Source organism: Pan troglodytes, chromosome 4, assembly GCF_028858775.2.
Source record: "Pan troglodytes isolate AG18354 chromosome 4, NHGRI_mPanTro3-v2.0_pri, whole genome shotgun sequence".
Classification (NCBI taxonomy): Eukaryota; Metazoa; Chordata; class Mammalia; order Primates; family Hominidae; genus Pan; species Pan troglodytes.
In genome coordinates this window covers 37,459,173-37,486,045 of record NC_072402.2, presented here as the reverse complement: position 1 = coordinate 37,486,045, position 26,873 = coordinate 37,459,173, and the positions used below count along the sequence as shown (strand labels likewise).

The following is a 26,873-nucleotide window of genomic DNA, read 5'->3' as shown; positions in this document are numbered from 1 at the left end:
TTTTGCACTCATTGCACATTTCAATTAAGGCACAAAATTTCCATCAGGAATAATTGATCTGGTTTAAAATTTATAAAATTTACAGTAGAAAAAGTAGAATCACATTTGAAAGTTGTTCCAAACATACTTAAACATTTTCCAAAAACTGAATTGACTCTCAGTTCTAAATTTTAAAGTAAGTAGAAAGAAAACTTCAGTACCTCAGTCGCACTAGCCATATGTCAAGTGCTCAGCAGCCACATGGGGAGATGCTAACGGGGAGACTACCGTATCGGATGGTGCAGGTATAGCGCTTTCACTTTGCCCCTTCGGCTAAAATTCCCCTAGATGGGAAGAGAACTGTCCCCAGTTCACTTGTGAAGAGAACCCAGGAAGACCAACTCCCAGTGCTGCGTTCGCCCATGAGGGAGTCCCACCTTGTGGGGTCATCCTTAGTTTATTCAGATCATCTTCCCTGGTCCAAACTTGCATAACATGATAAAAGGCAGCTCAACAAGACACGGTTCAAACATGAGGGGTTTTAAAACTGTGGATATTTTTTCATGTCTGATTCTCGGCCTCCCTTCTTATGTCCTAGTGAATTTACGAGCATGTTTACTGAGATTCATTAGGTGCTAGTTCTGTATGCCCCAGTCTTCAAACAGTACATCATTTACTCTCAGAGCAATCAGGTGAGATAGGTGAGAACCAGACAGCGTGACAGTCATTTGCTCGAGGACATTCACCTACTTATAAGTGGTTAGAGCAGGGATTTAATCCCAGAGAGTCTGGATTATTAAAAAGCATACCCAGTAGAGGCCCCTTATGCTAATCACCCACCCTAAATTCACACTTTTCAAAGCCTTCTCACAATTCTCATGGAATAGACAGGCAAAACTGAGCAGGTATTACCCTTGCCACTTTGCCAGTGAGGCACAGGTGGTAAGAGATTCCCCCAAAGAGGCACAGAAAGAGCCTGGCAGAGCAACCCCTCAGACTCCACATCCTCTGCTCTTTCCATGATACCCAGTACCAGGGAACAGGCAGAGGAACACCTGCTGTTTACTATGTATCACACGCATTCCCATCTTTTTGTTGGTCAATCTTCCCACCACTTTGGGAAGAAAGGATTATCCATGAGTAGAGATGAGAATTCCACATGGTAATGAAAAGTGCCCTAGGTCACAGAGCCTGCTGGTACCACAGCCGGGGTCCCAATCCAGGTCTGTGTCCACAGAGACGGAACCTCTGCCAAGGACCACCTGACATCAAGGCTCGCCCCAGACTGCAACTGTGCTCTTTGCTCAAAACAAACCTTCCACCAAGTTCATATAATGCGACTGACTACATAACAGAAAGCAAGATCACCAACATGGCGAAACCCAGTCTCTGCTAAAAATACAAAAATTAGCTGGGCGTGGTGGCAGATGCCTGTAATCCCAGCTACTTGGGAGGCTGAGGCAGAAGAACTACTTGAACTGGAGAGGCAGAGGCTGCAGTGAGCCAAGATCATGTCACTGCACTCCAGCCTGAGTGACAGAGTGAGATTCCACCTCAAAAAAAAAAAGAAAGAAAGCAGGATCAGATTGCTCTACAATTCAGACACAATTAACTCAGAATGTCTGTTCTTGTGTTTGTCTGACTTGATAAAGTGTTATTGTATTTCTATGGGATGAATTCACAACTTTAAAAAAAAGACAGAGAAGGCTGGTTTTATTAGGTTAAGTATTCAGAGGGGGGCATTTCAAGGGAACACACCACCTGGATCTGAAGGCATTGGCAGAATGAAATTGGCTTTTCCCCAGAGCAGGATTAAACAGGCCAGTCTGGCAGTGACCAGGGTGACAACCCACAAAGGGGGGACTAAGCCATTACTGGGAAACACATGAGAAGTGTAGGGCCTCTTCACTCGGGTTTTCACATGCAGCTCCTTAAATAACAGGTAAAATGAAAATCACTCCTGTTTCCACTCAGGCAGACAGTGCCTGGGAGTAGAAATAAATGCCCCTCCCCGGCACAGGCCTGCCTCCAATGAGAATATCTACAGCTGTAGAACTCTATGAGCATAAACCAGACCTCACTACCAACCCCAGTGTCATCTAGCTGACAAGCATCTGAAATTTTGCATCTGAACAGCACATGGCAGTACTATTAGCCAAACTTTAAACAGGTTTATGAGCAACTGGTTCAGAAAATCACATGTAATAAGTTCTTTAATTTCAACATACAGGCAAAGGTATATATTTTTATTAATAATCTTTATTAATAGAAAATTAATTTCTCCCACCTCCACTAAATAAATATGGAGTAGATAAAGATTATCAGTTTGGGCCGACCATGGTGACTCATGCCTGTAATCCTAGCACTTTGGGAGGCTGAGGTGGGCAGAGCACTTGAGGTCAGGAGTTCAAGACCAGCCTGGCCAACATGGTGAAACCCCATCTCTACTAAAAATACAAAAATTAGCCAGGTGTAGTTGTGCACGCCTGTAGTCCCAGTTACTCTACTCAGGAGGCTGAGCCAGGAGAATCGCTTGAACCCAGGAGGTGGAGGTTGCAGTGAGCCGAGATCACACCACTGCACTCCAGCCTGGGTGACAGAGCCAGACTCCACTTCAAAAAAAAAAAAAAAAAGATTATCAGTTTGATAAGGTGCCAATGATTAGCCTGCTCAGGACACCACCTGTCTCAGGTCAGCCCTGGCATTCCTATGAGAAGGAATTCTGCTCAAATAATTTCGTAACACACAAGTATTTACAATTCCCGTTTAACAACAACAACAAAAACCTCAAGCTTCCTAACCTAAGCAATAGAAGTTGTTAGAACAACTTAACATTTGAGGAGTCACCAGTTCATTTCATAACATAAGAGCAATTTTTCCTTCCCTAGAATCTGCAAGCTAAAAGACTTTTCTACAAATGAGACGGTATCTGTGAAAATGCTGTGTGCAAATCCCCTCAACATGGCAGACCCTCCTGAAAAGGGTGTCAGTCAGTCCCAAATCCATACCTTGAGCTGGCTTCTTTGGGCTGAGCCGAACCTCCAGTTTATAATAAGACCTGAGAGGACCTGGCTGAATAGGCTTCTCCCTTGGGAGAAGCAGGGCTGGATCAAAGTCTTTTGGGACAATTATTTGACTATGTACTGCCTTGATTTTCTTAAATGTGTACCGTACAAGATTACTCAACCTCTATTATCGTCACTAATATTTTCAAAAAGTGACCTTTATAAATTAGAACCTGTAGAATTAATCATAAATCACCTATTAGTCAAGTGTTTTTAACTTTTATTCCCACAAGTCTTCCATATGAGCTATCACTGAGTAATAAAATTGGGTATTTTTAATCAGCTATCTCTACTTTCTCTGAGAGAAATGATAAAAATGATGAAATGGTCCACAGAGAAGCTCGAAAGGAAGGACAAATTCAGCTATGCCTATTATAAAGAGCTCTGAAACTTGGGTATGAATGGTGACAAAGCATGTCAGAATTGAAGTGTGGCAATTATAGCATTAAATTCAATATCATTTATGAAACTTCACAGGGTTGTTTATAACATTTATGTATGCTGATCCAAGTGATGTTTCTAGCCTTAAAAAAATTAGTGCTGACCACACAGGGTTCAAAAGTTTGAAACACTGCATCTTTTTCAAGAAGTTGCCATTTGCTGGAAAATTGTTTCCAAACAATCACCAACAATAAGGTCATGTGATTTCATTTACTTACCTATTTATATCTGTAGGAATGCTGGGAAGTCTTAATCAACAGTTTCAGAAAAATGCCACCTGGAAAAACAAATTGAACAAAGAGTTAGATTTTAAAAACACATACACACAAAGAAGACTTAGCATGCAATTTTATATCTCATTAAAATATGTGACGATTCAAATATTGGTCCCCAGGCAGCACACAGCTCAACTTGCATTAGAACACGGCCACTCCCCCCAGGAACACCGACACACGAACACAGGGTCCAAACCACTGATGAACCAGAAAAAGTAAAAGGCCAGGGGGGATTGTCCAGCTTGTGAACATGTACCTAATTACATCCTTTCCTTTCCCCTCACAAGGGGACCAACTTAAAAATACAACTTGTGTCCGGGAGGACACTTTATGAATGACCATAAAAAGGCTCAAAAATCCAGAAACAAATTAAGAAATAAAATACAAAATTGTGACTGAAAAAACTATACTAGCAGCACTTTATATCCTTTTCAGTTACGCTGGTTAATGTTCTAAAGCTAAATTCACAAAGATGTCAAGACTGGGAAAGTGGAAAAAGGGCCATTTTTAGAAAAACCCTAACATAGTAAAAAGAAAAGTTGAAAAGTAAGAACTTATTTAATGATTAGTTTATTTAGAAATCAAGGATTCCTTTTGGTGGTCTCAAAGTCTTCAGGGAACCTTTAGAAAATTATAAGCCTACTAATACATTCACAAAACAGAGAATCCTCAAATGTCTCTTCAGCATTGCTTTGAAATATTAAACATAAATGGAACAAATTTCTAACATAAAATGTCACAATTACCATTTGTTGAAAATCTATCATGCACCTGGGACTGTTATAGGAATATATTACAACCTTTCTGGACAAAGATACCCATTAACAGATGGGGAAACTGATGTTAAAAGAAGTAGAGAACCTTCCTCAATACCACAGGATCCAGGGTTTCCAAACACGCCTTTTTCCTCCTATCAGATAATCTTGCTCTTAAAAGAATCTCTTCCACTCTACAAAGCCTATTCATCACCTCCCCCGACAGAAACCACATATTCCTTAATGCAAACTCTAAAAGAAACTGGCTAGCAGATGACTAGCCAATTAGCTTTTTCTTTTTGCACATTTAAAAGTAATTTCTTCATTTAAAAATGATTAGGCTTATGTTATTTAGGACTACGAGGTAACACTGTATATGAGTAAATATTTAGAAAAAAAGCATTTTGAGTTCATGAGATATTGAAAATGTAATCGGGGTGTATAAATATGTATAATTACACATAAGGTAAATTAAACAGAAAACATTCAACAGCCTCAATACCACTGATAAGCAAGAAAACAAGAAGTCCACATGCTTATTTTCTATAATCAAATTTTCAAATACAGCCATGGGCTAACAATCAAAATCTGTAATATCAAGCTATGAATGTCCACACTTATATGCAGGTAAGTAGCTTAATATCAGCAGCACCAGTGTTAATCCAAAGTGTACCTGAGGTTGAAAAGCCAACAGTGGCACAAAGGCCACTATCTAAAAATGTCATTTTAGTTTAGTGATAAACTTGAAGATACTGGACAACAGTCATGGGGTTTCACTTTAATAAAAATATACAAAAGAATTCTGAATTCATAAAGTCATTTGTTATAACAGTTAAGGAAACTAAGACTTTTTTTTTTTGGGACAGAGTCTCCCTCTGTCACCCAGGCTGAAGTACAATGGCGCGATCTCGGCTCACTGAAACCTCTACCTCCTGGGCGATTCTCTTGCCTCAGCCTCCTGAGTAGCTGGGATTACAGGCATGTGCCACCACCTCCAGCTAATTTTTGTATTTTTAGTAGAGATAGGGTTTCAGCATGTTGGCCAGGCTGATCTTGAACTCCTGACCTCAAGTGATCCACCCGCCCCGGCCTCCCAAAGTGCTGGGATTACAGGCATGAGCCACTGCGCCCGGCGAAACGATGACTTTTTAAAAATGGTTCTTTGTTAACTTAATTACTTGCTAAATTCTAAACATTTCCCACAATTTTATTTTACCCTTTAGGGGAAGTCATGATCAGTATTTTTATCTGGAAATGGCTTCTGTGAAATATGCCACTAGGATTATTATGAATGGGTCTGTTATAAATGGAGTTCTTGATCAACATTTCCTTATTTCTAAAAGCTAAATGAGTCACAACAAAATGAGTCACTTCAACCTTGGTACTGTTCAAAATTCAAAGATAACATTTTTTAAAATCTCCTTTTTTTACATATAAACCAAGCAAAGCTCTGGACAGTTAAGACAGTCAAGACCCCAACAGTAACGGAAAAGGCAGAATTCTATCCCAGTTCCCCCCTAAAGCTTTCCAAATTCACACTGACAGTAAAAAGCATTTTCTAGAATCAATTAATTTGACCCAAAGCTTTGAAGATAACAGGCATTTAGGAATAGGTTCTTAGTATCATGATTAAGCTTTTCTGACAAAGAAGTAATATCTTGTGAAACCACCAAAGTGGTCAGGAAGATAAAAACATGGCAGTTATGTTCTGGGTTTGGTTAGTTTACAGGGTGTGATTTTCATTTTTTTTAAAAATATGCTATTTTGAAGATACAGTATACTAAAAATATACTAAGTCACAGAACCTTCAAACATTCACCTAAAAAGTTAATATATCAGGACTGTCAGGCATTGTTCTATGTATTAGAACAGTGTCTTTATTTCTAGTTTTCATCTTGGCATCTGTTTTTTAGAAACATTGGTCTGTTATTACTTAAAGTTTATGAAGTAATAAGAGACTAATGTTTCTGAAAAACAATTTTTGTGAATTAACTCATTTGCTTTCACAAAACCCCTGAAGTAGCTACCAGTATTATCCCATTTTAAGGATGAGGAAGCAGGCAAAAAGAAACTTAACCTTACCAAAAGTTACATGGCTTGCAAGAAGTGGTGTTAATATTCAAATCCGTACACATGATCACATTTTATCCTAACAACTATATAATGCAAGCAGGAGAGAAAATTTTGGCCGCATTTTAACTATGAGGGAAACAAATTCCTGAGGAATAAGGGCTGGCTTCCTCAAAGGCACACAGCTAGTCAGTAACAGGGGTCAAGAACTGCTAGGGGCACCTACTGCTAAGGCTGTACTGCTTTTTCATTTGTTCATTTTTGTCTTGGATACTATAATCAACATGCAAAACTCAGTGTAAAGAGTGTGGTTCCTCTAATCACTGAGAAGACACTTCAGGATCCTCTCATGGGATGTGCTGATGACAAGAACATCAATTAGAGCACATACAAAGGTATTCTCACACTGCCAGGTCACCTTTTTTCCATTTTCCTAAATGCAAATATGGGTTTTTATTCACTTACTGGTTGTTAAACACATGGGTTCATGTAAATATTGGTCTTTATCTGTATATATGTATATTATTAGTCTGCTTGGCCACTTACAGTCCAATCAAAGTAGGCACTGTTTATTCCAACAAACATTCTAAATAAAATTAAAACTACCGTGTTTTTGCACATTAAGGAGTTAAAAAGTCTTCACTTCCCATTCATCTCCATTTGGGCTGCATGCCCTTCTGTTACACTTCCGGATGTCAGGAGAAACAATAGCTGCCTTTAGTGCCACACAGAGAACACGGCCCCCACGTGATGGGCACCAGCACTTATTTATTGAATTGAATTGCCAAAAACAGGAAGCAGAGTTGTAAGACCCCTTTTGTCAGTTACAGATTGCTAAGACTTGAAGTGCACTGATTTGAATTGTTTCATGTTACTCTGTAAAACTAGAACCAAGGAGTGAAAATTACCTTGGAAATGACAGGGGTGAATTTCAGCTGAATGAAGAAAGAACTCTGTAATAAACAGAGTTGCCCTGAGGTGGTCCAGGTTGCCTCTGGGGTGGGTTAAGAAACAGTAAGTCAGGATCACAGAGGCCACAGAGGGGGAAAGTCTCAGCAACTGTCCTCTCACAATCCTTCCCTGAGACCTGAGGTCTATGCCCACCCACGGCAAGAATGGGAGCTTCATGGCAGAGCACTGCGTATCACAGGACACTCTGCAATTCATTTTCTCATTTTATAGGCACTATTACTAAAAGGGGGCCGGAGTGTGGGTGGGGAGAGACATCTTTACTATCCCCATTTTATAAACCAAGAATTTGAGCCACTTAAGCTAAATCACACCATTAGTAAATGATAGAATACGGCCTTCAATCTAGGACTTCTGACCCCCCAGGCAGGCCAGTGTATTTCCAGCTAGGCAATACTGCAACAACCAATGTAAGATGCCTGCAACCATCATTCTTATTAAGTATTATCTCCCCATATTAAGAACAGGGGCAAGGATGGGCCCCAAAGACTTGAAGCACCAAGGCAAATACCAAAGCAAGATTAGCTAAAACAAAAATACAGTAAGAGCTCTGCTACTCTCACAAAACCATCCCTTCTACCTGACTAGGAAGAGCTCATTATATTTTCAGTAGACACACTCTCTAAGGCTTTATTTACATGAGTCAACTAAAGGAATAATTGTCCAAATCCTACTTTACTGTGCTCTACTGATACAACAAATGCTCGGGGAAGTCTGTCCACATTTTAAGGGGAGTCTGTGGCCGCATACTATGCACAAAGAGCACTCCCTATTTCTGCAGCCAAAGCATTAATCGTTGCTCCAGAACTAGGCTGGTGTAACTTTTTTTTAAAGTCTGAAATGCATTCTCTGACAACAGGTCCAGGACAACCTCACAATTGTGTCTGACGACAGGAGTTTAACAGAACTGGGTCAGCCACTGAAGGATTGCTGAACCTTGCAAGATTTTCAAGGAAAGACATGAGAGTGTCGAGTTTCATCAACCGTCTACCAAGCACAGAAAGTGGCAGCTTGCCAAAGGCTGGACTGTGTTAAACGCATGTGAGACGCTGGGAACCTGAACCCCAACAATGCCGGCCCTGCCACTCAACCACAGTGGTGAAAGACTGAGGTTCAAGTTTCCAAAGACCTCACGGACTCTAAGCCAAATGTTGCTAATCAGGAAAACTTCCTTCTCTTAAGGAAGGAGAAACTCCTTGATTCAAATATTATCCCATCAACGTAAAGCTGTTAGAGAGTATGTTTTTAAATATCTAGGTACAACAGAATAGCCTATAACGTGCCAGCCACAAGTCATATTCAATTATACTGCTTTTTAACATGCCAGGTGTGCACATCAAAACACTGCTATTGTTATTCCCACACTGCTGGGACCATGTTCATTCACATAATTCTTACCTCTTCCCCAATATTTTGTTATAAATCTATGGGACAACAAGGTCCTTGAGAACAAAACTAATTCTAGCTTACTCCTCTCAGTATCTCTTGCACTCAACATAGGGCATGACATAGAGTAGACAATTCATAAATGTTTACTGAATAAACAAAAGGATCATTGCCCTATGAACATTCCCTACAGATAGTAGTTAGAAAAGTCAGGCTATGTAGAAGAAAGAAATACCGGGTTAACGAGAGTGGAGAAAATCATCAGGCAAACATGACAGCAGGAATTCCAGCATGAGAAGAAAGCGCAGGAGGCAAGGAGGAATCACAGGCAGCAATGGAGCACAGAGTAGCAGTGACGCTGTCCAAGGCAGGGGGGATCCTCCAGTGGGTGTGTTTCCAAAACACCAGTGTCTGGACTGACCTCTGTGAACTCCTTCTATTGTAGGGTAGCCCTAGACTATGAATGATGAAGGAGAGTGACAGGGGAGCAAATGTGTATAGGCAATTCTGAGAAACCCTCCTCCAGATGACAATTACTCAATTGTCTTGCTTTTAACCTTGAATATATATATATATACTATATATATATACACACTATATATATACACTATATATATACTATATATATATAGTATATATACACACACACACACATGATCATTTTGCAAGACAGAAACTACTGTGAATAGTGTTGAGCACGAGCAATGTGCAAACCTCATCAAATATCCTACTTGTTCCAGAATAGGTTATTTAAGATCCACAGACACAGGGCATTACAGGCAGACAGGTGAGTGCAGCACACTTGGGGAACAGGCCAGGCAAACAGGTGGCCGCAGTGAATAACTTGGGCTGTTAAGTGCTGACAAGCGCTTTCTGTGCCTGACAGTTCTTAGTGGTCTGCATTCCAAATCTAGGCATAAGCTTTAAGTAATAACAGACCAATGTTTCTGAAAAGCAGATGCCAAGATTAAAACTAGAAGACAAGACACAGAGTAAGGGAGATGTAGGGAAGGAACACTCTCATGGAGGCATCTGGAAAGATGCCTTCGGTTCCTTCTCGCATCTTTCCTTTTCCAAAGGCAGCACTCAAAATCAGGTAAATGGAAATTGTCCTCTTAAAACACACCCACCCCCAGCTCATCTGTCCTGGAGTTTGCTGCACACTGCCCATCACAGGTCATGGTGCTGTGCTCCTCTCCTTTTTTTGGCCTGTGTGGACCCTGAACTCGATGCTGCATTCTGCAAACCTCAGATTTGAGGCCCAGGGCATCTGCCTCTGTAACTATTTTGCCTCTATATCCTTCCCAACTCCATGCATGAAACTCTGCTCAAGACCCAACTTCAGTGTCATCTTCCACGCAGCCTTCTCTGAACCCACCCTCGCCTCTGCCCTCTCCATGCCACCCTTCTCTGAGCTCACGCAGCTCAGAGTGGTAGGGGTCACATCTACCATACTAATAATTATTCGATTGTCTAACTCCCTGTTTCAAGTCCATCCACTCATCTCATGGCTCACATTTACAAACTGTGGCTTGGGGTGACATCCAAAAATGACCAAAACAGTCCTTGACTGGGAAGGACTAACAGAGGGTGAGGCAGGCCCCCCAAAATCACAGATATTCATACTCATCCCTTGCTTCATTCAAATCTCCATGCAAATGTTACCTCCTTCCCTGGCCACCCTCGCTAAAAGTGCAACACACCCCTCTGTGCCTCCAGCACTGCCTGTCCACAGCTCTCACCACTGCCTGGCGCCCATCATATGGATGGATAAGGTGGATACACAGAGACAGCAATGTCTAGCTAGGTAAGTACAGAAATAGATCTGAATTTTTAAGTTAGTTGTCTATCCACTAGGATGTAAGCTCCCTGAAGACAAGGCTTTTAATCAGTTTTGGTCTGTGATATATAGATCCCTAACACCAGTAATGGTGCCTGAGAAATAACGCACTCTCTCAGTAAATATCAGTTGATGAATACACGCGTGGGCAGATGATAATGTCTTGACCAAATGCTGGGGGGAAAGGAGATCAGACGAGATAGGGAGGACATTTCGCTCTGTTGAAGCTTTTAAGGTTTGAAGTACCTAGCTGGGCAACCAGGTAGGGGGGATTCCAGTAGCACAGGCAATATAGTTTGGAAAATTGCAAACATATAGGAGGTGACTGAAGTCACCTATGAAGTTTCCTATGACTGAAGTCATAGGAAAGAGTGAGATTACCCCCAGAAAAGCATGTGAAGTAAGTAAGGAAAGAGCTGGCTACTATATAGTAAAAAGAAAAAACAGCATCTATCTCAGAGGGACGTATGTATTAAAATAGTGCATGTGAAATATCTGAGCTATCTCTTCAAAGCTTAGCCAAATAATTCTACAAAGTACATTATATATATATGTATGTATGTGTATATATATATGTATGTGTATATATGTGTGTATATATGTATGTGTATATATGTGTGTATATGTGTGTATATATATACACACACATATATACACACACACATATATATATACACACATACATATATATATATACTAACTAAATATATGAGGACATTGTAAGACTGTGAAAGACCACTTTCAGTGCCAAATGACAAGTATTTGGGTACAGCATGGACCTAAAAATTGAACATTTACACCAGGCTGTGTTTTTCTTTTTTAGGGCTAGGAGTTACTCAAGAGTTGTTCAGAGTTTAACAGATATACTATTTAACAGATACGGAGTTTAATGGATAATCCTGCATTATCTACAGCAGCAGTCCCCAACCTTTTTGCCACCAGGGACCTGTTTCCTGGAATACAATTTTTCTGTGGGCAGTGGGTAAGGGAGAGATGGTTTTGGGATGAAACTGTTCCACCTTAGATCATCAGGCATTAGATTCTCATAAGGAGCATGCAACTTAGATTCCTCGCACGCACAGTTCACAATAGGGTTTGTGCTCCTATGAGAATCTAATGCTGCTGCTGAGCTGACAGAAGGTGGAGCTCAGGCCGTAATGCTCGCTCGCCTGGTCCTGCTGTGCAGCTTGGGTCCCAAAAAGGCTTGGGCACCCAAGACCTACAGTGTGAAATAACACTGCATTGCGTCTTATTATCTAGTGGGGAAGAGAAAACAGGCAGGAACTCAATTTCCTGGAACGGGGCGTACAAGGAAAAAACTCATTTCTACAAGATCCATGAACAGAATTGTCTACCATGGTGGGTGCAAGCACTATCGTGACAACCTTAAACCCAATCCATGAGGAGAAAAACTTCTTGGCACAGACTAAAAAGTAGTGACAAATGTGGCATTTGAGCTAAACTGAAAGGATGACTTAAATGTAAAGGTCCAATTTTAAGATAGGAAAAAATACTGGTTGGCTTAGGTGGTTAGCTTTTAAGTTTGCAACTAACTATAGCTTAGCTAAAAATAACCACCTCAAGTGAACGGCAGGGAAACAAGCGTCACTACAGCTGCCCCACTTAGAAGAGTTGGTCAGGGAAGTTGAGGCCAACACACTCAACTGCTGAAACAGCAGGGAAGGGCATGTTGGAGGTATCTCTGCAGAGGGGGTCTCTCAACAGAGGGACCTGTAAGTTTCACTGGTTAGGCAGAGGAGGAAGTGAGCAGAGCTCCTGCACAGCCTGTCTCTGCTTTCATCTTTTTTCCCCCCATGTTAGAATTTGACTTAAAATTTTGAAGAAAGCACTCACTGTTGAAACAAACACTTTGGAAGCCGTTGCCCTGGACCCAAATAATTCTGGGGGAAAAATAAATCACAAGTTTTAAAATTCTAATTTTTATGTCCATTTTTAAATTGATTCAAGATTATCTTGATGGCTACCATGGGGGTAGGTTTGTGCATAGATTAAGAAGTGTGTAAGTTTTAGAATTCTGTAATGTTTGAATTTTGTATAATAGGAATGAACACTTTTCTCATCAAAAGTGCCTAACTAAGATCGTTTACTTCAAACTACTTGTGTTTCCTATATTTTATAGGAAACAAATTGTAACTAAATCCAATAGAAGCAAATACCCAAAACAGAAGAAAATTTCTCTTTTAATGCCAGCTCTTCTCCCAATTCCCAAAGAGGAGGAGAGTACGCTCACGATGAGAACTATGAAGCATTATTTACATAATGTCTGTTCTAACTTAGAGGAGGAAGTTTTGTCTTCAGACTGAAGAAGCCCACTAACAGCGGGCGTGAAGATACTGGTCCGTGGGGAGTATTTCACATTTCCCTTTAGCTGTTAAAGACGTGGGGAGGGTGCCCTCTGTACACCAGGCCCAGCCCTCCGGCAGCAGGGCAAAGGCCCAGCTTGGCCCCAGGAGGAGAGGTTGAGCTGGGATATCCTTCCATGCCCTCTAACCCTTCCCTGTGACCCATGGCACACATGTGAGAGCCAGTTGGTTGGGGTTAAAAGTACAGTCTGGCCAGACGGCCCAGCCCAGCTAACTGGCCTACATACCAACTGAACCCTGACCCTGGCCTCACCATCTCCATTCTCTAACCAAATGTGTTAATTGGCTGCAGATTCTTGAAGTGTCTCAGATGCATTTCCCAACTAACAACAACAAAGAAGTGATGGGACATAATTTTGTCTAGTAAGGGAAAATGGTTTTAACCAAACCACTGCTGATCAGCAAATTCAACAATCAGTGGTAAACAACCACCTACAATTGATTGAAGTCCTTTTCCCCACAAGATTCTTCTGTGCTAACGGGTTGCAGATGCCTCGCTGAAACCTTCAGAAAACACTGTCCTCAGAGGCAATTCTGCTGATGCATGTTTTGGTTCCTGAGCTTTCGCTTACATGAAGTGAAGGCTATTCATGCTAAAGCAGGGTGATTCTTCCTCTCTCCAGACCTGTTCTTGCTGTGCGTCACCAAACACCTCACCACCTCAGTCTCTCTGTGTGACTCAGAACTGCTGGCTGTCAGAGAAGGAAGGACCTCAGAGAGACTCTGGCCCAAAGTCATCATTTCATAAAAGAATCGAGAGACGTAAAGTGACCAAAGGTCTTGGTGGCAGAGCTAGGGACCGCTAAACAGACACTGCTTCCTAATCCTGTGTTCTTGCCAGTGGATTATAAAACAGGCTGCTCAGCTGTGCCTCAGGGACCACGTGGCAAGAAGGAGGCTGCAGGCAACCCCCACAAGGCAGCAGCTCTTGATCTGTTTCCTATATTAGGGTTAAACACAAGATTTCATTTGAAAGAAAGGGTTTTGCTGTAAATAAACAAACACCTTGAAAACCACCACATGGAGGGCCAGGCACAGCGGCCCTCCCATGTAATCCCAGCACTTTGGGAGGCCGAGGTGGGTGGATCACAAGGTCAGGAGATCGAGACCATCCTGGCTAATATGGTGAAACCCCGTCTCTACTAAAAATACAAAAAATTAGCCGGGCGTGGTGGCACGCACCTGTAGTCCCAGCTACTTGGGAGGCTGAGGCAGGAGAATGGCGTGAGCCCGGGAGGCGGAGCTTGCAGTGAGCCGAGATCGCGCCACTGCGCTCCAGCCTGGGCGACAGAGCGAGACTCCGTCTCAAAAAAAAAAAAAAAAGAAAAAAAAAAAAGATAAATTTTTACTCAAAAAAGAATGAAAGAAATTAGAGTCTTCATAAATTACCCACGAAAAAGTAAATAAATATGTAAAGGTAAGTCTTCCAATTTTACCTTTTGCTCTCCTGTCCGCTGAGCACCTTTATCAGCCTTAAATTTCTCCCATTCCTAAAAAAACAAGTCCTCCGCACAGGTGCTCATGAAACATGAGCTGTGTCTCTTTAAGGGCAGTGGAGGGAGGGAAACTGGTTTGCCACTATGCACTAGGCGTCTGAACTGGATACAATTTGCAGGAGAAGAGAGGGCCCCAGGGACACTGGAAATTCAACAAGTCACCAAGAACTATGTTCACTGTGGTTTGACATTCCACAAATAACCTTTTCTTTGACTTTTCAATTCTTTGTCATTCTAGGCTCCCACTGGAGCCAGATGAATTTAAAATCTTCTGACAATCTTTTTTTGTTTGTTTGTTTCTTAACTTTTACTTTAGGTTCAGGGGTACATAGGCAGATTTGTTATATAGATACCAACAGTCTTCTTAACTTTTTAAAGTGAAATAGCTTCCAGTGACATTGAACCAAGCAATCTTTTAGCATTTTATAGATCATTTAAAGCCAGCAAACTTGATCATTGGCAATGCAATAGTTCTTTACAGGAAGTACCCACAAGCTAAGTGCAGTTCTTTAGAGATTTTGTTAATAGGTTCAGTCCAGTCAGCTCTGTCTATGCCAAGTGTCCTCTCAGCGCCATCCTCTGAAAAGATCAAATGTTTTCTAAAAGGATAACCCCTCTTACTTCCCCCTCCCACTCATTCCTAAATTTCCACAAGCAACAATATCATACAATGCAAATGAGAGACGCAGGCCTTCCAGGCATAGGGAAGTCAAAACATTTTAAGAAGTCACAGGATAAGGTAACAAAGGACTGATCGTCTTGATGCCCTAACTGTATATGAATATCAACATGAGTTATTTCATAAACTTGGAACACTGCAAAAGGCCATCTTGGTCAGCCTCCAAGCAGACTTACTTAAGCGACCTAATTTTTATGTTCTACTTCTGAGGATCTCCAGGACAGAAATTCCACAATCTCCCATTGGTATCTTGACTTGTGATTTTATTTCCTTCAGAGTCAAAGGGGGCTGTTTCTCTCAACATTTCTTTTTAAGTTAAATAAGAGCTCAACTCATATAAAAGGTGTCATTTAAACGCTGAAACTGGCAACTGGAACAACACAAAAGTGAACGACCAAGAACTAGGCTATCTGCCGTACACGGGTCCATTTGCCTGGCTCACTACGGACAGTCATACTGCACTCTCCCCAAGCTGAGTCCATTCAAGACTCAAGCTCACAGCCTTAAGAAATGACTCCACAGCTCCTAAAAGGAGAGTAGCTTACATACAATGAAGAAATATTTCCTAGTCACTGGGGAAAATCTTTCCCAGGCCTTCCACACTTTCTAAACGAGAAAAAGACAATTTTGTTTTTCTGATGTCCTTTGAGCTTTTTTTTTTTAGACTCCCCTAAGCAATATCATATTCAGTTTTCTTAAATTTTTTAAAAGTGAACTTTCCACTGAGCTACACTCCTTGAAACAAGTCTTCCAGAGATTTTTGCCCTTGGCCTCCTGGAATTTTTCAATGAAACTCGAAAGAGATGTTTACCTGACCCCAAATGTTATCCTAATGAAAACTCTGTTTTTAATTCTTTGAACTCTTCTCTTTCTCTTTCCTTGTCATGCCCTCTGGGAAGGAAAGACAAGTACAGATGTTGGCTTGATCTCAACTGGCAAACACCAGGATAACTGAGTTCTAATCATTTCTTAGGAACTTGGACAGAATCACAAAGGTATTAATTATGCTCCCTCTTCTGGCATGGTCCTCTGTACTTCACTTGCTTAGAGGATCAATGTAAAGATAGGAAATGCCAGCACATTATCTTTTTGACAAAAACAAGATGCTCATCACAGGAAGAATAAAAGGAGTATTACGGGATTTTCAAAAGCAATGAGGGAGCTGAAAGAACTATAACCTCAGGGGCTGGGAAGAGGAGGAGTGAGAACCATTTTTTGCCAGTTAAAGAATCTAAATGAGGCTGGGTCCAGGCTCTCTCTCGCAGGGGGGTTTTGGGGAGTTTTGGAATTGGGAAACTACAATCAGGGTTTAGTTAATTTCCTTCTCTTGCAAGATGGAAGGTTCTGGTACAGAGGTTTTGGCAATTCCATTTCAAATAGCCACATTTACCCCTGTTTAGGAAGGGCTTAGGCTGTTTTTCTTGCATATGTGCACACACACACACACACACACACACACACACACAGAGCCAGGTCATATGTATTTCAAGGGCTTCTTATCTCAAGAGAGCCTCTGCCTAGAGACATGTACTTTACCAAGAAATCAATGGGTGAAATGAATGACTTTACTTTGCTGTCAGTTTTCTCTGGGAAATGTCTTCCAGGAATCATCTATGTACAAGGTTTTTGACAACATTCCACTCTACTCCATCTCTAACTCTAGGTTCTCAGTAGAATGCTTGTTCCCAGCTACCTGTCTTGTAACAAAGTACAATGGCCACGTGATCTATCAGCAACATAGGTGAGCAATGTTGGGGCTCAGAGACGCCAACGAAGTCTTGCTCCCTGCTCCTAGAAGTTACAATCCAGTGGCAGAGAGAGCATCTATTCACCAAGAGCTGTGGTTGAGGTAGGCCCTTCTGGGGAGGTACATTCGGTCTAACAGGGATTATTAACTTGAACCCAGTACGAAGGGGTAGGTTATTTCCTCCACCTTTTAGAATCTGACTCTGCAAAAGAAACAGATAAAAATTGTCCTTAAGCAAAGCAAAAAACCCTCACATGACCTACAATAAGGTGACCCAAGTTTAGTGATTTTGCTATTGTTAAAGTCTGGCCATTTCTCTCTACTGGGAGTGGAGAGGGAGGGGGAGCAGGAGAGAGTGGAGGAGGAAGAGGATTTTCTGTTACTGCTAAGATTCTTAGTGCTCTCAAGGTTTTTTTGTTGTTGTTGTTGTTTTTCATTTATTTATTATTATTATACTTTAAGTTTTAGGGTACATGTGCACAATGTGCAGGTTAGTTACATATATATACATGTCCCATGCTGGTGCACTGCACCCACTAACTCATCATCTAGCATTAGGTATATCTCCTAATGCATCCCTCCCCCCTCCCCCCACCCCACAACAGGCCCCAGAGTGTGATGTTCCCCTTCCTGTGTCCATGTGTTCTCATTGTTCAATTCCCACCTATGAGTGAGAATATGCGGTGTTTGGTTTTTTGTTCTTGAGATAGTTTACTGAGAATGATGATTTCCAATTTCATCCATGTCCCTACAAAGGACATGAACTCATCATTTTTATGGCTGCATAGTATTCCATGGTGTATATGTGCCACATTTTCTTAATCCAGTCTATCATTGTTGGGCATTCGGGTTGGTTCCAAGTCTTTGCTATTGTGAATAATGCCGCAATAAACATACGTGTGCATGTGTCTTTATAGCAGCATGATTTATAGTCCTTTGGGTATATACCCAGTAATGGGATGGCTGGGTCAAATGGTATTTCTAGTTCTAGATCCCTGAGGAATCACCACACTGACTTCCACAATGGTTGAACTAGTTTACAGTCCCACCAACAGTGTAAAAGTGTTCCTATTTCTCCACATCCTCTCCAGCACCTGTTGTTTCCTGACTTTTTAATGATTGCCATTCTAACTGGTGTGAGATGGTATCTCATTGTGGTTTTGATTTGCATTTCTCTAATGGCCAGTGATGGTGAGCATTTTTTCATGTGTTTTTTGGCTGCATAAATGTCTTCTTTTGAGAAGTGTCTGTTCATGTCCTTCGCCCACTTTTTGATGGGGTTGTTTGTTTTTTTCTTGTAAATTTGTTTGAGTTCATTGTAGATTCTGGATATCAGCCCTTTGTCAGATGAGTAGATTGCGAAAATTTTCTCCCATTTTGTAGGTTGCCTGTTCACTCTGATGGTAGTTTCTTTTGCTGTGCAGAAGCTCTTTAGTTTAATTAGATCCCATTTATCAATTTTGGCTTTGGTTGCCATTGCTTTTGGTGTTTTAGACATGAAGTCCTTGCCCATGCCTATGTCCTGAATGGTAATGCCTAGGTTTTCTTCTAGGGTTTTTATGGTTTTAGGTCTAACGTTTAAGTCTTTAATCCATCTTGAACTGATTTTTGTATAAGGTGTAAGGAAGGGATCCAGTTTCAGCTTTCTACATATGGCTAGCCAGTTTTCCCAGCACCATTTATTAAATGGGGAATCCTTTCCCCATTGCTTGTTTTTCTCAGGTTTGTCAAAGATCAGATAGTTGGAGATATGCGGCGTTATTTCTGAGGGCTCTGTTCTGTTCCATTGGTCTATTATCTCTGTTTTGGTACCAGTACCATGCTGTTTTGGTTACTGTAGCCTTGTAGTATAGTTGGAAGTCAGGTAGTGTGATGCCTCCAGCTTTGTTCTTTTGGCTTAGGATTGACTTGGCAATGCAGGCTCTTTTTTGGTTCCATATGAACTTGAAAGTAGTTTTTTCCAATTCTGTGAAGAAAGTCATTGGTAGCTTGATGGGGATGGCATTGAATCTACAAATTACCTTGGGCAGTATGGCCATTTTCACGATATTGATTCTTCCTACCCGTGAGCATGGAATGTTCTTCCATTTGTTTGTATCCTCTTTTATTTCCTTGAACAGTGGTTTGTAGTTCTCCTTGAAGAGGTCCTTCCCATCCCTTGTAAGTTGGATTCCTAGGTATTTTATTCTCTTTGAAGCAATTGTGAATGGGAGTTCACTCATGATTTGGCTGTCTGTTTGTCTGTTGTTGGTGTATAAGAATGCTTGTGATTTTTGTACATTGATTTTGTATCCTGAGACTTTGCTGAAGTTGCTTATCAGCTTAAGGAGATTTGGGGCTGAGACAATGGGGTTTTCTAGATATACAATCATGTCATCTGCAAACAGGGACAATTTGACTTCCTCTTTTCCTAATTGAATGCCCTTTATTTCCTTCCCCTGCCTAATTGCCCTGGCCAGAACTTCCAACACTATGTTGAATAGGAGTGGTGAGAGAGGGCATCCCTGTCTTGTGCCAGTTTTCAAAGGGAATGCTTCCAGTTTTTGCCCATTCAGTATGATATTGGCTGTGGGTTTGTCATAGATAGCTCTTATTATTTTGAAATACGTCCCATCAATACCTAATTTATTGAGAGTTTTTAGCATGAAGGTTGTTGAATTTTGTCAAAGGCCTTTTCTGCATCTATTGAGATAATCATGTGGTTTTTGTTTTTGGTTCTGTTTATATGATGGATTACATTTATTGATTTGCGTATATTGAACCAGCCTTGCATCCCAGGGATGAAGCCCACTTGATCATGGTGGATAAGCTTTTTGATGTGCTGCTGGATTCGGTTTGCCAGTATTTTATTGAGGATTTTTGCATCAATGTTCATCAAGGATATTGGTCTAAAATTCTCTTTTTTGGTTGTGTCTCTACCCGGCTTTGGTATCAGGATGATGCTGGCCTCCTAAAATGAGTTAGGGAGGATTCCCTCTTTTTCTACTGATGGGAATAGTTTCAGAAGGAGTGGTACCAGTTCCTCCTTGTACCTCTGGTAGAATTCGGCTGTGAATCCATCTGGTCCTGGACTCTTTTTGGTTGGTAAGCTATTGATTATTGCCTCAATTTCAGATCCTGTTATTGGTCTATTCAGAGATTCAACTTCTTCCTGGTTTAGTCTTGGGAGAGTGTATGTGTCGAGGAATTTATCCATTTCTTCTAGATTTTCTAGTTTATTTGCATAGAGGTGTTTGTAGTATTCTCTGATGGTAGTTTGTATTTCTGTGGGATCGGTGGTGATATCCCCTTTATCATTTTTTATTGCGTCTATTTGATTCTTCTCTCTTTTTTTTACATTAGTCTTGCTAGCAGTTTATCAATTTTGTTGATCCTTTAAAAAAACCAGCTCCTGGATTCATTAATTTTTTGAAGGGTTTTTTGTGTCTCTATTTCCTTCAGTTCTGCTCTGATTTTAGTTATTTCTTGCCTTCTGCTAGCTTTTGAATGTGTTTGCTCTTGCTTTTCTAGTTCTTTTAATTGTGATGTTAGGGTGTCAATTTTGGATCTTTCCTGCTTTCTCTTGTGGGCATTTAGTGCTATAAATTTCCCTCTATACACTGCTTTGAATGCATCCCAGAGATTCTGGTATGTTGTGTCTTTGTTCTCGTTGGTTTCAAAGAACATCTTTATTTCTGCCTTCATTTCGTTATGTACCCAGTAGTCATTCAGGAGCAGGTTGTTCAGTTTCCATGTAGTTGAGCAGTTTTGAGTGAGATTCTTAATCCTGAGTTCTAGTTTGATTGCACTGTGGTCTGAGAGATAGTTTGTTATAATTTCTGTTCTTTTACATTTGCTGAGGAGAGCTTTACTTCCAAGTATGTGGTCAATTTTGGAAGAGGTGTGGTGTGGTGCTGAAAAAAATGTACATTCTGTTGATTTGGGGTAGAGAGTTCTGTAGATGTCTATTAGGTCTGCTTGGTGCGGAGCTGAGTTCAATTCCTGGGTATCCTTGTTGACTTTCTGTCTCGTTGATCTGTCTAATGTTGACAGCGGGCTGTTAAAGTCTCCCATTATTAATGTGTGGGAGTCTAAGTCTCTTTGTAGGTCACTCAGGACTTGCTTTATGAATCTGGGAGCTCCTGTATTGGGTGCATATATATTTAGGATAGTTAGCTCTTCTTGTTGAATTGATCCCTTTACCATTATGTAATGGCCTTGTCTCTTTTGATCTTTGTTGGTTTAAAGTCTGTTTTATCAGAGACTAGGATTGCAACCCCTGCCTTTTTTTGTTTTCCATTTGCTTGGTAGATCTTCCTCCATCCTTTTATTTTGAGCCTTTGTGTGTCTCTGCACGTGAGATGGGTTTCCTGAATACAGCACACTGATGGGTCTTGACTGTCTTTATCCAATTTGCCAGTCTGTGTCTTTTAATTGGAGCATTTAGTCCATTTACATTTAAAGTTAATATTGTTATGTGTGAATTTGATCCTGTCATTATGATGTTAGCTGATTATTTTGCTTGTTAGTTGATGCAGTTTCTTCCTAGTCTCGATGGTCTTTACATTTTGGCATGATTTTGCAGCAGCTGGTACTGGTTGCTCCTTCCCATGTTTAGCGCTTCCTTCAGGAGCTCTTTTAGGGCAGGCCTGGTGGTGACAAAATCTCTCAGCATTTGCTTGTCTGTAAAGTATTTTATTTCTCCTTCACTTACGAAGCTTAATTTGGCTGGATATGAAATTCTGGGTTGAATATTCTTTTCTTTAAGAATGTTGAATATTGGCCCCCACTCTCTTCTGGCTTGTAGAGTTTCTGCCGAGAGATCTGCTGTTAGTCTGATGGGCTTCCCTTTGAGGGTAACCCGACCTTTCTCTCTGGCTGCCCTTAACATTTTTTCCTTCATTTCAACTTTGGTGAATCTGACAATTATGTGTCTTGGAGTTGCTCTTCTCGAGGAGTATCTTTGTGGCGTTCTCTGTATTTCCTGAATCTGAATATTGGCCTGCCTTGCTAGACTGGGGAAGTTCTCCTGGATAATATCCTGCAGAGTGTTTTCCAACTTGGTTCCATTCTCCCCATCACTTTCAGGTACACCAATCAGATGTAGATTTGGTCTTTTCACATAGTCCCACATTTATTGGAGGCTTTGCTCATTTCTTTTTATTCTTTTTTCTCTAAACTTCCCTTCTCACTTCATTTCATTCATTTCATCTTCCATCGCTGATACCCTTTCTTCCAGTTGATCACATCGGCTCCTGAGGCTTCTGCATTCTTCACGTAGTTCTTGAGCCTTCGTTTTCAGCTCCATCAGCTTCTTTAAGCACTTCTCTGTATTGGTTATTCTAGTTATACATTCTTCTAAATTTTTTTCAAAGTTTTCAACTTCTTTGCCTTTGGTTTGAATGTCCTCCCGTAGCTCGGAGTAATTTGATCGTCTGAAGCCTTCTTCTCTCAGCTCATCAAAGTCATTCTCCGTCCAGCTTTGTTCCGTTGCTGGTGAGGAACTGCGTTCCTTTGGAGGAGGAGAGGCGCTCTGCTTTTTAGAGTTTCCAGTTTTCCTGCTCTCTTTTTTCCCCGTCTTTGTGGTTTTATCTACTTTTGGTCTGTGATGATGGTGATGTACAGATGGGTTTTTGATGTGGATGTCCTTTCTGTTTGTTAGTTTTCCTTCTAACAGACAGGACCCTCAGCTGCAGGTCTGTTGGAGTACCGGGCCGTGTGAGGTGTCAGTCTGCCCCTGCTGGGGGGTGCGTCCTAGTTAGGCTGCTCGGGGGTCAGGGGTCAGGGACCCACTTGAGGAGGCAGTCTGCCCGTTCTCAGATCTCCAGCTGCGTGCTGGGAAAACCACTGCTCTCTTCAAAGCTGTCAGACAGGGACATTTAAGTCTGCAGAGGTTACTGCTGTCTTTTTGTTTGTCTGTGCCCTGCCCCCAGAGGTGGAGCCTACAGAGGCAGGCAGGCCTCCTTGAGCTGTGGTGGGCTCCATCCAGTTGGAGCTTCCCGGCTGCTTTGTTTACCTAAGCAAGCCTGGGCAATGGCGGGCGTCCCTCCACCAGCCTCACTGCCACCCTGCAGTTTGATCTCAGACTGCTGTGCTAGCAATCAGCGAGACTCCATGGGTGTAGGACCCTCCGAGCCAGGTGCGGGATATAATCTCCTGGTGCGCTGTTTTTTAAGCCCATCAGAAAAGCGCAGTATTCAGGTGGGAGTGACCCGATTTTCCAGGTGCCGTCTGTCACCCCTTTCTTTGACTAGGAAAGGGAACTCCCTGACCCCTTGAGCTTCCCGAGTGACGCAATGCCTCGCCCTGCTTCGGCTCGCGCACGGTGCACGCACCCACTGACCTGCGCCCACTGTCTGGCACTCCCTAGTGAGATGAACCCGGTACCTCAGATGGAAATGCAGAAATCACCCATCTTCTGCGTCGCTCACGCTGGGAGCTGTAGACCGGAGCTGTTCCTATTCGGCCATCTTGGCTCCTCCTCCCGCTCTCAAGGTTTTAGTTGAGAGCACTAAAACAACCTCCTCCTCCTCCTCCTCCTCATCATCATCATCACCATCATCACGTATTGACTGAGCCCTGGCTATATGCCGGGCACTGTGCTAGGCACTTAATAGCATTTGTCTTCATGGAAAACTCACAACAATTTTATGAGATAGGCTATTAACCCCATTTTATAGATGGGGAGACTGGGTTGGGGTTGGGGTTGGGGATGGGATGCATAAAGGAGCCTGCCCAAGGTCCTGCCACTAACAAGCAACACAAGCCGTTCATGTACTACCTCCCAGTGGCCTAAAACGTCATGGAACATCAGAGCTTAATGTGGAAGGAGTAATAAGGTCATTTTTTAAATACATGGTTCATGTCTCTAAAGGGCTTGAGGATGAGGAACAGCACCAACCCTGAAGTTCAAATTCTTGGGTTTAAGTAGCAGCTTCATCATGCGCCATTTGGAAATGTAATGAACTAATCACGAGACACTGCTTAGCAGAGCCCAGCTCCCATGGGTGGTAACTGTCCACTTTCCTCTCTCTTCCCTCAGGCAAGTTACTCAAACCTCAAAGAACTTTTTTCCTCATCTCAAACACGGGAGTCAACAAAATGCACCTCACCAGGCAGCTGTGAGGATTACATGAGATGATTTCACAGTGATCAAACAGGACACACTTACTGCCTGTTGCCATTTTTTAATGCTACCCCATTTGATTTTCATGTTGTCTCATTTGCGGAGGAATGCTATCCCATCTGGCTTTCCAGAAGACTGAGTAGAATATAGGAACAGTCATGTCCTCATTTCATAACTGCAGTAAGTGAAGCCCAGGCGCACTGAGTCATCACACAGCTGGTATACCACAGGCTTCTTATCCTCGGCTTCCTCTGCCCTTTGTCTCAGGCACACAAAACCTCAACACTCTCAGGCAACAGAGTCTGTAAGGAAGACCACCACTTGGCATGGTTTCAGTGTCCTAACAGTGATTCTACGCAAGGCTGACACACACTCCTGCTCCACCCACTCAGGTAGGAGATTCCACATTCAAATAAAACAACAGCAAAAACTTCCCGGTTTTTATAGGGGAAAAAAAAAAAAGCCAATCCCTAAATTATGCCCCACTATTCAACTTTGGCTCCTTTGTTTTTTAATACAGTATAAGTTATATTTTCTAGCAATTATTATTTGAAAAGTTCTAGAAAGGAGCATTTCCACACAACAAAAACTAGAATATTCTTTTTATATATACCAACACTTGGAATAGTCTTTTTAATTCTTTTTGCTGCCTAATGAATACTTATTGGATTTTTAAACTCAGTAAGCTACTTCTTTATTTGAGGTGTGGAGAAACTCAGTAGCTGCTGCTTCAGTAGCATACAACTGTTAAATTATTACAACTACTTCTATCCCTTCCATTTTTTTCCTTCATTATTAGTAATAAAATGAAGGTATTTCTTATAGTCAGTCATCTAAAGTCCTTGCCATATGAATTGTAGAAAAACAGAAACCAAACGAGGCAAGTCTAAATACCTTGAACTTTGCTAGCAATATTAAGTTAAAATGTCTGTTGCAAAGCCAATTAAAGTTGGTCCCAAAGACTCACATTTTCCACAGTCTGCTGGCATGGTTGATGCTTGTTGGCAAAGATGCCGAATAGAGTCTTCTTACTAAATAGGACAAATGATGACAATGGTAGACACTGCAAGCTAACCATTATGGAAGAATTTCACCACTTTAAAGGGTCTGCAGGCCAAGAAGAAATGATACAGCAGAAAAAGACCACCAGAAAATGCTGACATCTCTGATCCCTGCTTTTTGACTCTGCATCCCACACCTCCTGGACAAAGTGGGAGACTTAGGCTTGAATCCTAAATACTCTATGCCCACATGTAAGCCATTATGGATAACTGTGCTTGAAATTTAATTCCACATCTGCTCTTCTGCAGCCTTTGGAAATCTTATGAATTTCTCTGACAATTGTTTGCAAAGGCCATAATCACAGGCATCTGTAACTGGATCCCCAGCTACAGGACAGAACACCACATAATCCTAAGAGGCTTTCAGTCAAATCTTACTTGGTTTCTTGTGTCTTTTGCTGTCTTTAAAATTGCACTAAGCCTTCAATTTACAGAAAGCGCCGATTAGCATTGGTCTGAAGGTGGCCCAAGCCCTCTTTATCGTCCCTACCACACAGCCAGTGCAAATCCTTATCATCTCCCTTCTGGCTGTGGCCTCCCTGGCCCACCTTCAGAAAGAAGCCTTATGGCTCTGGAGGAAGCAATCTGAGCTAAGGGCAAGTGAGGTCCCAGGGCCAGTTCATGTTCTCTGCCCCTCCCTCCGGTGGTTCCAGAATCGCAGGAGACATGAGGATGTACCCTGGTTCCAAGTGGCCAAGAAAATAGATGCATTGGTACTTTTCCAGTTCTTTCACTTGAGTCACTCAGAAGCTGGATCTATCTTTTCTAATTCTAGCTGGCCAACAGCCTGACATGAGACCTTAAGCAACAAAACTAACTTCCTGTGTCTGTTCCATATTGTTTTTTAATTTGTTTAAGAGACGGCATCTTGCTTTGTGGCCTAGGCTGGAGTGCAGTGATGCAATCATAGCTCACTGCTGCCTGCAACTCCTGGGATCAAGTGATCTTCCTGCCTCAGCCTCCCGAGTGATTACGAATACAGGTGCATGACACAGCACCCAGCTTATATCTTAAAAAATTTAACAGCAAACATTTCTTTAAAAAAATTTCTGAACTCTTCTATCTTTCATTCTACAAACACTCACAAGAGTCAAGTGGAAAAAGTTCTTGTACCAACAAGGCCACATATTGATTTAGTAACCTTGGGCAAATAACACCTCCATCTGGGTACCTTAGTTTTCTAATCTAATGTCTAGCCATCTCCTATTTTTTTTAATGAGAAACAAAGGTAACAATGTACATAGAAGTGTTCTTCAAAGGATGAAGCTCTGTAAATAATCTAAGATATCATTACTGCTGTTATCCTCTTGAAAAGCTCCATGCTGATGTTTAAGAGCTCTGGGGCCAGCCAGGCAGGGTTGATAAAAGTTACTTAACCTCTCTAGCCTCAATTTTCTCATCTGCAAAGTGGAGATAACAGTCCCTGACACTGTTAGTGTGAGGAAGGAATAAGTAACTGCAAAGAGAGCACTTAAAACAGTGCCTGACTCAATAAATGGTACCTAATGTTAGTTACTCTCCTTATTCATAGTGAATCCCGTGTTCTTGTTTCATCAGCCCCTTTCAAAATAACTTACCTTTTTCAAGCCATTCTGTTTCAATGTGCTAAGAAAAGGGGAGG

At 41.6% G+C, this 26,873-nt stretch overlaps 1 protein-coding gene across 1 annotated transcript in view; it reads right to left on the bottom strand.

Moving 5' to 3' along the window:
• Positions 1-26,873, bottom strand: part of LHFPL2 (LHFPL tetraspan subfamily member 2) — a 161,804-nt gene that overhangs the window by 75,563 nt on the left and 59,368 nt on the right. Inside the window, exon 3 of the mRNA XM_054684279.2 lies at positions 3,704-3,762. The gene's annotated coding sequence lies outside the window, so the exon portion shown is untranslated. The remainder of the gene's footprint in view (positions 1-3,703; positions 3,763-26,873) is intronic.